Source organism: Egretta garzetta, unplaced genomic scaffold (assembly GCF_000687185.1).
Source record: "Egretta garzetta isolate BGI_Z169 unplaced genomic scaffold, ASM68718v1 scaffold655, whole genome shotgun sequence".
Taxonomy (NCBI): domain Eukaryota; kingdom Metazoa; phylum Chordata; class Aves; order Pelecaniformes; family Ardeidae; genus Egretta; species Egretta garzetta.
Window position 1 is genome coordinate 224,444 of NW_009259716.1, and position 12,446 is coordinate 236,889.

The following is a 12,446-nucleotide window of genomic DNA, read 5'->3' on the forward strand; positions in this document are numbered from 1 at the left end:
CAGGCCTCCGGTAACAGCAGTAGCCCCGGTGTGGCCCGGGCTGAGATTCTTTCAGGCTTGTGTACACCGGGGTTATCTCCCCTTTCACCTTCCTCTACTGACTTCGATACTGGGAACACACCATTAACAAATCAAGGATTCCTTCAACTTTCTGCTGATGCTGATAGGATGAACGTTGGGTTCACCAAGATTAACTCATGGTTTATCTGGAGCCACTCAGTGGGGTTTTTTATGAGTGTATTGTTCCTTTTGTCCAAAATAATGCCAGAATCTTTCAAAACCTAACCACCACCAGCGAGAAACGACTCCGCTGCCTTTCCTTTTCCAACAGTAAGCAGCACAGCTCATCAGCTACGACTGCCCAGCAAATGCCATTCTGCAGTGGTATCAAGCAGCCGGTGCTTGTCAGGGACATTGCCACGGGTGAATGACTATTTACTTCCAAGTCCAGAGTGCACGTGGACATTCAGCTGACAGTACGGAGACGCTCTGACTGGAAGAACTAACAGCAAACTACCAGCCAGCTTTCCTTAGCCCACAGCAAAGTGTTAATTTTCATTGTTCTTCGCATGGCTACCAGCAGGCATTTACTGCTAATTTCCTGTTACCTACTAACATTTAATGTATAATTCTGCCAGTGAGATTTTTTAAGGGCCTGAGAAGCCATTGACCAATTCCTGAAGTGGTAAATCACAGAATCCCAGAATCCCAGACTGGCCAGGGCTGGCAGGGCCCTCGGGAGCTCACCCAGTGCCACCCCCCTGCCCAAGCAGGCTCACCCAGAGCAGGGGGCACAGGACAGCGGCCAGGCGGGGGTTGAAGAGCTCCAGAGAAGGAGACTCCACAGCCCCCCTGGGCAGCCTGGGCCAGGGCTCGGGCACCCTCACAGTCAACAAGTTCTTCCTCACGTTCAACTGGAACCTCTTGTGCTTCAGTTTGTGCCCATGGCCCCTTGTCCTGGTGCTGAGCACCACTGGGAAGAGTCTGGCTCCATCCTCGTGACCCCCACCCTTGAGATATTTGTAGGTGTTGATGGGATCCCCTCTCAGCCTTCTCTTCTCCAGGCTGAACAAGCCCAGCTCCCTCAGTCTTTCCTCGTAGGGGAGATGCCCCAGTCCCCCCATCATCCTTGTTGCCCTCCTCTGGACTCTCTCCAGGAGTTCCTCATCTTTCTTGAACTGGGGAGCCCAGAACTGGACCTGGTATCGAGAGCTCGGTGCTGTCTCAGGGTGAGTATGCGTGGCAGAGTCAAACCAGCCTGACAGGCTTGGAGAATGGCAGTGCTTTAAATAAACTAGCTTCAGACTAATTTAACTGTTAGAAAAAGCTCGTCTAGTTCTGCTGACACACAGATAACTTCAGAGGGCAACAGGCTTTCAAAACACAGTTCAAGACAGGAATTAAGTTCAGAAATGTTTCAAATCCAAAAAAAAAAAAGAAGTTACAGGGCAGGCTGATTTAGGAGCAAATTCTAACATCCGTTCTCCCGTTTAGCATTTGGAGTCAGGCTGATAAAAGCATGAAGAAGTCTCTTACTGGTGATAATGAAGCCAATCAAGCCATCTCAGAGAATTAGGTTCCTCAGTAAATGCCAATTATATGATTAGAACATCACGGGGAGCTTACTTATTTAATGTCAATGCTTTATTATGAACACAACTAAGTTTTCTTCTCTTTTTATGTAGCTGCTGGACGCACTGTATGTACAGTATGCCATTATCAAATTAAGAATCACATAACTGCCTCGGGATAAGATGCTTAAATTATGCCACCTTATTTGGCTTCAAAAATCCCTATATATCTGAACAGTATTTTAAACCTTTTTTAATGTGCAACCTTAGTGCAATACGATTTGCAAATCTTGCGCTGTACGTTGTGTTAGAAGATTAGAAACCATTTCTGAAATGCTTCAGTTTGTCGTCCCCGAGCTCGCATGGCATCTGAAGGCAAACCAGTGGCCTCGTACCCCATCAACCAACGCACCCCAGCACGGTGGCCTGACCGCTTCCCTTCGCTGGGTGGAGGCCGCTGACATTGCAGAGCTATGGAGGGCGTAAGGCCACAACGCTCCTCAACATGCAGTGGTTTGGAGCTGTCCTGCTCAGCCTTTCCCTTGCATAACCCCCCAAATGTACTGCAAAAGAGATTGCTCCCCTAGAAAAAAAAATGGTGGGACTTCTGCCTCCTTTTATAAGCTCTACCTCCTTTTATTTTATCCACACTGGTGAAAAATACTGCTGAAGGAAGCCATCAGGGAATGTTCTAAAGCCTCATTTGAATGAAAGACTCATCCAAAAAGGAATGGAACAATTAACTGTAAACCACTTGTCTAAAAGCAGAGGGGAAAAACCCAACGATTTTGGTTCCTCCCAAAGAAGAAGAGAATTCCTTTCTGAGAAAGCAAAGAGAGAGGCAACTCTTCCAAAGGTCTGCAGAACGAATGGCAGCAGCAGCCTGAAGCAGCCTAGACCGCAGCGACCTCCGGGTCAGCAAATGGTTTCAGTATTTTGAGCAAGGGTATTTGTTAAATTCAAAGCATCTGAATTTTATGTCACTTCAATGGTAAGAGGAACACATCCCGCCAGGTCACATAGGTAGCAAGGACACCTACTCACTCATTGTATCCGAAGAGGGGAATCCGTAGGCTCAGGACGCAGCCACGTGCCGCAGGCAAGGGTCAGAAGCAGTAAGGCAGGATCTAGAGACAGAACTGAGGAAATTTTGGGTGCATGAGCAAACAACACTTCCCATTATTTCGCGTGTTTGAGAAGCTCCTGCAGCAAAATCTACCCGTGTCAAATGGGACAAAATCATTTGGAAGCTGTGGAGAGTCCTACCTGTGGGAATTACCGTAAGAAAACACAATTTCGAGTACTGCGATATTGCTCATGCAAGCTGAGAGAGACACAAATATTAAAACTATTTCTCCAAATAACATGCAATGGGGACTTCAAGGTTTGTCGGCTTTCTACAGAAAACTTGCGTTACAATTATTATCCAATTATTATCTTATCCAAGTTGGCAGACGAACAACAATGGAGCACGAAGGAACGCTCTCCTGCCATGGGAGCAGCACGAGTGATGTAAGACAGCATTTCCCCCTAAAACAGTTCTCCGGAGCTTGTTCTCTACAGACAAAACCAGTACAGAATAAACCACCAGGTAACTGCGCCATTTGTCACGACTGACAGCAGTTTGGAAGATACAGACGCTAACACAAGCAATTATGGGATTAAAAAATGGCTATATTTGAGAGTCCAGGTGTCCTGGAGAATGCTTAAACACATGTCTATGCTAAATGCCTACCTATTCTTAAAGGCCCTTACCTTGAGTGCTCCTAAGACTAAACCAACCTATGGCAAATTAAGACAAATGTATGTATTTGATGAAATAAATTAAGAGGAGCAACACATATTGCTATTTTTTCCTTAACCCCTTTAAAACCACCGTCCTCATTATCCTTTATTTTTGTTGTAGCTCTTAGTGAAACAACTGACATTTGTTTCTTAGTCCACTCATCTATGAAAACACCCCAGATGTTTGCCTTCATCAAGATTTTGGCTTGCCAGGAGCAGCATCACTCCATAGCAACAAGGATGATGGGGGGACTGGGGCATCTCCCCTACGAGGAAAGGCTGGGGGAGCTGGGCTTGTTCAGCCTGGAGAAGAGAAGGCTGAGAGGGGATCTCATCAACACCTACAAATATCTCAAGGGTGGGGGTCACGAGGACGGAGCCAGACTCTTCCCAGTGGTGCCCAGTGCCAGGACAAGGGGCCATGGGCACAAACTGAAGCACAAGAGGTTCCAGTTGAACGTGAGGAAGAACTTGTTGACTGTGAGGGTGCCCGAGCCCTGGCCCAGGCTGCCCAGGGGGGCTGTGGAGTCTCCTTCTCTGGAGATCTTCAACCCCCGCCTGGACGCTGTCCTGTGCCCCCTGCTCTGGGTGAGCCTGCTTGGGCAGGGGGGTGGCACTGGGTGAGCTCCCGAGGGCCCTGCCAGCCCCTGCCAGGCTGGGATTCTGATATATTCCTGCAAGTACACCCAGTGGGGCAAATTCCACATCAAACCCCCGTTCAAGAAGAAATGCACTGAGATACACCGAGATAATTTGTTTTATATCACCGCAACAAAGAGAAATAAGGGGGAAGACTTTTCTCTTGGAAGAAACCATGCTTACCTGACTTTAGACGGGCTGAAATTCATGCCTGCAAGACCATGCCAGAGCGGAACATGTCAAGAGGACCAGGGGAGGCCCCTGCCGATTCATTTTCCTGACAGTGAGAACCCACTTGTCCTGGGCAGTACAGAGACGCGGGATGGCACAGGAACCCGGGCAGGATGAGGATGAAGTCTGTCTGCAAGATGGCTTAGCATTTATTAAAAATCTCTGCTTTTTTTTTTTCTTTTAATAGCCTATTATTAGTTCTTCGTGCACGTGACGTGTCAGAGAGCAGCAGATAATCAGGTAAAATAATTACTTCATTTTCAGATTCTATGGGAGACCTTCTAGCACGCACTTCCAATAATCCTCCGGCACACCAGGACCCTGGGGAACAGACGGACTCTTTTCCTCGCCTCTGGTCCTCACCGTTGGTCGGGATTATCACGATTAATACCCCGTCACACGACACAGCGGCTGCTCAGCCACGACTCAGCCCCCCCCGCCCCTTGGCCCAGCGAAAACAGGGCAGTGAGATGTAAAATGCAGCTCCCATCACTTGTATTTAAACTCTTGTGGGAGGGAGGAAACAACCTTTTACAGAACACATCCATGGCTGCTCAGGTGTTTACAGAGTTAAGAGATTTTTCTTCTCAACAGAGACAGCGTGCTTGTCATGAAGACCCAGCTGGCGGCTGCAGAAGCAGTCAAGTTGAAAGGTACGAAAATAGTGAGAGCTGAAACAGTGAGAAAGTATCCAAAGCTGAATGAATTTTCAAAGAAAAAAAAGAAAGTCATTAAGGTAGAATTAAAATCAGTAGGAAAAGAATAGCCCGAATAAAATAGATTTAATCATAAGGTAGATTGAGATGTCCGTGAAAGTTGAGAATGGGTGGCAATAAGATTTAGAAGTAAATTAGGTATAATAAAAAGGTGTTAATTTTTAATGAGATGAGCTCTCATTAAAGACTAAAAAGAAATCTAGACTTTTAAAGTTTTACGTTTCATTTATGAAGGTTTCAGAATTTGGTCTGAACCTGTGTCACTTTATAAGACATTTTCTGTGATGGCAAGGAGGTCTGCTGGCTCGGCAAAGGCATTTCCCCTGGCCTCTGCTTACCACGGGCGGCTCCACAAACAGGATTTTATTTCTTAAAGATCGCGTAGATATTTATTTCCATACACAGTAAATGCTTTCTTATCTGTACAGCACTGCTGGTCTGTCGCTGACCCAGACCCACGAAGGAACTTCAGCACTTTTTAAAGAAAAGGGGGAGAGAAAAAAAAAGTGCCCCCTGCTCCCTGCCTGAAAGGCACCTATTTTGGGAGAGCGATCAGGGTTAGGGCTGCAAATCTAATCCAGGTACCTGCCCGTGACCTGGAGCCCGGCCTCGGAGCTGGCGAGAGGGCTGGGAATGAAAGCACCATCCCGGTGGCGCCGTTTCTGTGGAGCGTCCCGTCCCAGACCGTGCTTTGCAGGACACCCCAGCATCGCTGCACCATCTATCCTGGAGCCAGGAGCTGCCATGGCCACCTCTGTAACCCACCACCACCGCCAGCGCTCGAGCCCGCCCCAAGCCCCCCCGCAAGCCCCCCTTTACAGCCGTTTGCTCTACAGGCACCACAAAGCTGCTGCGCTGAGTTGCCAGCCGGGTCAGCTGAGCTTCAGCGGTCGCCACCGCGCGCCCTCCTGCCCCCGGCCCGAATCCCTGTACCTTCACCTCCTGGTTCCTAATGTACGCACAAGGAGAAGCGATGGGTGCAGATCGGCACGCACGGCGCTCCGGGAGAAGCGACGCCTCGGGAATCCATCCGTACTTCATCTCCTCGCCCGGGACGGAGGCGAGCCTGGAAGAGCTTTCTTCTCACAGCGCTGCAGCAAACAGAGCGCGGGAGGGGAAAAACCAACCACCCCAAACCATTGCACCAACATTCTGAGGAGAGACGGAAATGGGATTTAGGGGGTAAGGAATTCCTACACATGCTAAATCGGATAGAGAAATAAGGCTCACTAATTAACCTGGGCCTATTCCTACAGCACATGCAGCAGTCATGGACAGGGCTCTGAAGCCACAGTCTGTGTAGTTGTCCTGGTTTCGGCTGGGATAGAGTTAATTTTCTTCCTAGTAGCTAGCATAGTGCTGTGTTTTGGATTTAGTACCAGAAGAATGTTGATAGCACACGGATGTTTTCAGCTGTTGCCAAGTAGTGCTCAGACTACTCAAGGACTTTTTGAGCTTCTCCTGCTCGGCCAGGGGCATAACAAGCTGGGAGTACAGCACAGCTAACCCAAACTGACCAAAGGGCTATTCCAGACCATATAATGTCATGCTCGGGGGGGTTAGTTAGTTCGGTCATAGTTCGGTCAGTCGGTCGCGGGCAGAGTGGTCGCAGCTCGGGCTGTGTGATTGTGGCTCGGGGGGAGTGATCGCTGCTCGGGACGGGCTGGGCATCGCTCAGCGGGTGGTGAGCAATTGCATTGTGCATCACTTGTTTTATATATATATTTTTTTTCTGTATATTCTCTTACTATTATTATTATTATTATTACTATTGTTATTCTTCTCTCTTATTAAACTGTCTCTATCTCAACCCACGGGTCTTACTTTTTTTTTCTTTTCTCCCATTCTCTCCCCCGTCCCACAGAAGGAGCGGGGGGAGTGAGCGAGCGGCTGCGTGGTGCTGAGTTGCCAGCCGGGTTAAACCACGACAGTAGTGAGAGTATCAGTCGCTCTCAGCACACTGCACCAGAGCATGCACCCACCTTATCCTTCCACAGAGACAGAAGAACTTGTCAAACACCACCAAAATCCAGAAAAATTTTAAAGATCCGTATTGCAAAACCACTTGATTCCTCTTGGTCAGAAACAACCTTCATCGTTTTAGCTGGATTTACAAGCCCTTTTTGCTGATTCTCTTTTCTCATATTCTATTTTTACCATATGCATCAGCTGTTTGCTCACATTAACATTGGCAGCACCAGTACCAGTGCCCATGTCCTGCTGTCAAACCAAGAAGTTTCCTCAAAAAAAAGCGATAGCTGAAGATAACATGTCTGCGTCACACATACAGGTCTCGGGTTCTTCTATATGGCCAGCTGGGTACATTGGAAACCCTGGTCAGAACACAGGAATGAGACACAAGTAGGTATATTTAATCTTCCCGTCGTTAGAATATGTCTGTTTTACTGAAGCGTAACACAAGCCACCGAGGTCCCACGTTATAGGGCAGCCCCTCCCTTGGGGAGGAGCTCCCAACTCATGATCTCCCACATACAACACCCGATGAAGAGGTAATAGATTCGGAGCTGTATTGTTTTTCAGGTTTATCCATGCGTTAAGTTATATTCCTAGAGTCACCCAAAGTAAAGTGTGATAGGCACAGTTCTGCGGTGCAAAAGTCCGGCTGGCAAAGAATGCGCAGAATAATCTCAGTTTCTGAATTCAGGTTCTGAAGGCGAATCTGTGATTTTACAGCTAAGCCTAAGACTGTCCTTTGGCACAAGGCGTGCGGGTGCAGCAGGACTACGAAGAGAGCAAAGGCTGAGCAGCAAAGGTGACCTTTATTGCAGCCCTTCCAAGTTCCATTGACCAAGAGGACGAGATCGCAGAGCAAAATTTAAGTAGCGCAAAGGATGGCTGCTCTGTTTTCCCTTTTCTTCTACAATAAATACTATTGGCCTCTATATATTCATCTTATTGATTTTTTTAATGATATGCACAGAGAAGTAATTCCCCAGTGTTCACCCTGTCACTGTGACTAATCATTTTCTCCCTCCTCTAGATTTACACCTTGAGGAAATGGTTGCATCAATGATGCTTTCCATTAAAGTGTCCTGCAGATGCCAAGAGGTACGCATTAATGGCCAGATAAACCTTATAAATAGCAAGATGCTCTTTAAATACTAAATAAAACCAAGAATCAATAAAGAAGCCAGGGGTAGAGCATAAATTTGCCTATTTTAAATAATTTCCTGCAGCCATATAAAATGCTGTGCTGACTTTAGTCTCATTTTCTCCTAAGTTCTTGAGTGAAAACTCGTTTATGTCTCCTTATCGCTTCCTTCTTATGGGTCATTTTAATGTTCATACAAATGTAGCCGTAAAACTGAATCGACTACGGAATGCCTCAGACTTCCACAGTATGAAAAACTGGGGCTTTTTTGAACGTGAAGTACTTGAGTAAGAAGTTAGCTGAAATTACATTTGAAGCATGGTGTGCATCCTTAAGAGTAAGCAGCGTAGGACGCTGCCTGCAAAGCGGCTTGCTTCCAGATGATTGGAATATGCTCAGTTTTATTCTGGGATAGTTAAAGAATCAGCCAAAGCGATTTCTGCGTTCTTTATTGTTATCTCTGAGGACTCGCAGTGTTGCCAGAGAATGGAAAATGGGAGGACAGAGTGCCTGTGTTAAAGAGAAAGCAATAAAGAGAAAGTACAGGAAAACGACAGGCCAGTTAACTCCAGTCCCCCCCAAACTCCTGCAATCAATTATCTACCTACTCACAACCATCTAGAAGGCAGTACAGCAAAACTGTGGACAGCACAGATTTGTCACTGCCAAAAAAGTCAAACCGATTTAATTTCCTTTTCCAACAGGCTGGTGGACCTTCTGTGTTTAAGAGATGGGAAACAAACCTTCTTCCATCCTGATTTTAGGAAAGTTTTGACAGCATCTCACTTGACATCCTCATCAGCACTTGGCAGGCACACTGCCCAGGTCAAGCAGCAAAGGAAAGGTGCAAACCTGGCTGAATAACCATAGCCCCAAGGCAGTTTTCCATGGTTTGTTACCAAAAGCAAAGGAGGCTTACCTGGCAGAAACCCTCCTCCGTTTGGATTTCTTCAGCATCTTCATTAGTACTGCTAATGAATTAGCCAAGCGTGTACTTGCCAGAGCAGAGGGCGGCACGAGGTTGGGAAGGGCTGCAAGTAGATGGCAGAATTCCAAATTATCTTTGCAAACTGAAGGTTTGCATAAATTGGGGTGAAAAGTGTAAAATATGATGCGTGAGGAGGAACATCAGCTGCACAACGAAATCACTGCATAGGAGCTCTTCAAGTGTCTGCAAGGGGAACCGGCGAGGGTGAGCACTCCCAAAATTCCGGTTCATACTTTCAAGCCATAACAGCCAAGCATATGCTAAAATCGAGTAGATGTGTATGGAGCAGTGCCTGGAAAGAAGAGAGAGGGGAAAAGCCCTTTAATACTTTTGTAAGTGATACTTTGATAGCTTCTGGATTAAATTATTCACAACCCTTTCATAAAAAAAAAAATCAAGCCATTCTTCTGTTCATTGTCAGTCACTCACTGCCAAATTAAAAGCTTGCTCATATAGAAATGACTTTGATCTACAGTGGCACCCAAAATATAACGAGCAACATTCCTCAGCCGTCAAAGATAAAATTACAAATGTACGTAAAATACAGAAAAAAAGGATCTGAACCCAGAGATGCATTACCAACTATCACTTCCTGAGGGAACACACGCAGATTTTCCAGCAGAATGCTGACAGCACTCCAGGAACAGCAATCACAGTCCTTCCAGAAATAACAACTGAAGAAAACAGAGCAAAAAAGGCAGGAAAAGCATGGGAATATTGTATTCACTGGGTGGAAATGTCACCGGCCATGGCAAGGATATTACCAGTACGGCCCTGCAGGGTAGGTGGCAGGTAAGGCTTTGCATGCACCAATTAGGAGAAACAGCTTGATCAGAGATATTTACAAACTAACTCTTTAATGCAAATGATCACGAGAAAGCAATCAACTTTATTCTCCAAGGTCTTTAATCCAGAGCTTATTTGCAGAGTGGCCGGAAGGACAGCATGCAATTGGACTGGCCCATGGTGAGCTCCGGAAAGGATCTCGGCTTGGGCACCCCCACGGTCCACAGTACTGATTTTTGCCACTTCCATCCATTTATCCCTAGATGCGACACAGGCTCCAACCAAATTTAACTCCAGGCCTAGAAGGCACTGAAATCTGGAGCCATGGCATTCCGTTCACACCAACGTCGTTGACATATTCTCTCCAGTATCTATACAAGCAGGAGAGCAAACCTGCAGCAGCACGGGGCCTCCCTTCCCCCACCGTGTGAGCTCCTTCCTTTCCACCCAAGTTTTCAGTTTGTGGATTTTTATTCTTACCCAGCTAAGTCGTGGTCAAGTGCTCGTGCCCCGTGAATAAGGCTACCATAAGCCACTGCCACTGAGCTTCTTTCACTGGGCAGAACCATGCCCACGCTCCACATCCAAAACTGCCCCAACAATGAAATTCCGTTTCCTTTTATCAGATGGGCTTGGAAATTTTAAGTATTTTCTGCTGTAAAGACTAACATAAATTGACCCCTGGCAGCAGATCAAGTTTCCCAACTATGTCATCAAAGACCACAGGATTCCAGGTATTTCTGAGTGTTCATCACTCAGCTTCCAGTTTCGTGGGTTTGGTTTTTGTTTTTTTTTTTCAATTCCCAATGTCCTGCTAAATGTCAAAGACCACAGGATTCCAGGTATTTCTGAGCGTTCATCACTCAGTTTCCAGTTTCGTGGGTTTGGTTTTTTTTTTTTTCAATTCCCAATGTCCTGCTAAATTTTCAGCCTGTTGAATAAAAATAAACGACAGAAACTGTGAAAGCAGACCGTGCCTTTACCTTCTGTCTGCCAACTCAGCGGGTTTAGGTATCGGGGGAAATTGTGTTCCTCCCTTACCTACGAGCCGTTACTCCTGATGTCTGAACTCTTTGCTGGGAGGACCGGACTAACACGCGCCTCTGCCGACAGAATGGGTCGCCTCTGTACTCTGCCGTATTTTCTTTAGTTGAAATCAATAAATAAGAAATCGGAATCATCAGACACCGGCGGGCAGGAACGATGAAGTGTGGAACATCACTCCCTGATGTCTCTATCCCAAGACACGTGGGTGGTTCACAACTATTTTACCGGTTTTTGCGTTTTACCCATTTGCGCATCCTCTTTCACTTTCTCCTCCTCTGATCCAAGACTTTCATTGCCCTTTGAACGGGGCAGATTTTAAAATATTCCATGCAATACACGCGCAGCTTAGCATAACTCCTCTGGAGAAAGTCGAACGTGTCCTCTCCCTGAGACAAGGGGGTATAATGGAGGATCTAAAAAGATAAGACTGGCTACAGCCAAGTCTCAAATGTTCAGTAGAAGAAACAGAATGCTGGCGACTGCCAAGGCTCTGCTTGCTTTCTGATGGCCCCCACGCATTGTGTTGAAGAATCTGAGAAAACCAAAACCAGCAATTGCTTCAGTTAATACTTGCAAACCGGATAATATAGAATCACAGAATCGTTTGGGTTGGAAAAGCCCTTTAAGCTCCCCCAGCCCAACCGTTGCCCTAACCCTGCCATCCCACCCCCAAACCCTGACCCTCAGCACCTCGTGTGCCTGGCTTTTAAATACCCCCAGGGACTCAACAAACACCATCTGAACAGATTGTGCTGTGAACCTTCTGGAGTACATGTGGTTGGATTCCTACCAAAATTCTGTCATACTTTTAGAGATTTGAAAAAAATCTCGGCAAAAACACATGATCATCATCTCATGGAGGTCCAGTGTTTTTTGTTTCCAGAGGAAATCCCTAAAATAGAGCGCAAGATTTATCTGCTTCTCACAGATAGAAAAGGAAGGGTTGAGGTCCTAATTTCCTGTTGTTATTAATAGCTTAGCTGAAGGAGGAAGATTTAAACAGTATCAAAGGAAGCTTCTGGGCAACTGCTTTAAGGAATGTCTGCACTTGCTAATAGGCATTAAAACAGTGAAATTAGCAGTGGTAAATTAGTCATTCCATGTAGCTTAAGATCAGCCTGAGATACATTTGTTTGAACTGAGAACCTGTGGTTCTGCACGATAGAATCTTAACTCGCTGCAGTCGTCAGGCAGTCCTAAAAAGATGATTTTACCAAAAGTAGAGCGCAATTACTTCTTTCATTAGGCAGTGATAATTGCATTTTCTTCCAAGGTTAAGCCACTTCCTGTGTAAGAAATTGCCTGTTTCTGTCACTGAAGCAGTTTACGGGATGGTAAACACGGTATTCTCTGCGGCTTACCTTTTCATTACCTTTGTGTGCTCCTTCCTTTCTCTTGGTATCTGCCACCGTTTCAAGAAAGGAAACATTACCAGCCCAATGAGGATATAATTACTCTACGCAGTGTACATCGATATTGCTAGTTCCCGTAAGAAAGACTCACGGAAGAGTTGCGGTAGGGTTGGGTTGGAGGTTTTTCGCTTCCCTGACAAACCAGTGCCTTACCAATAC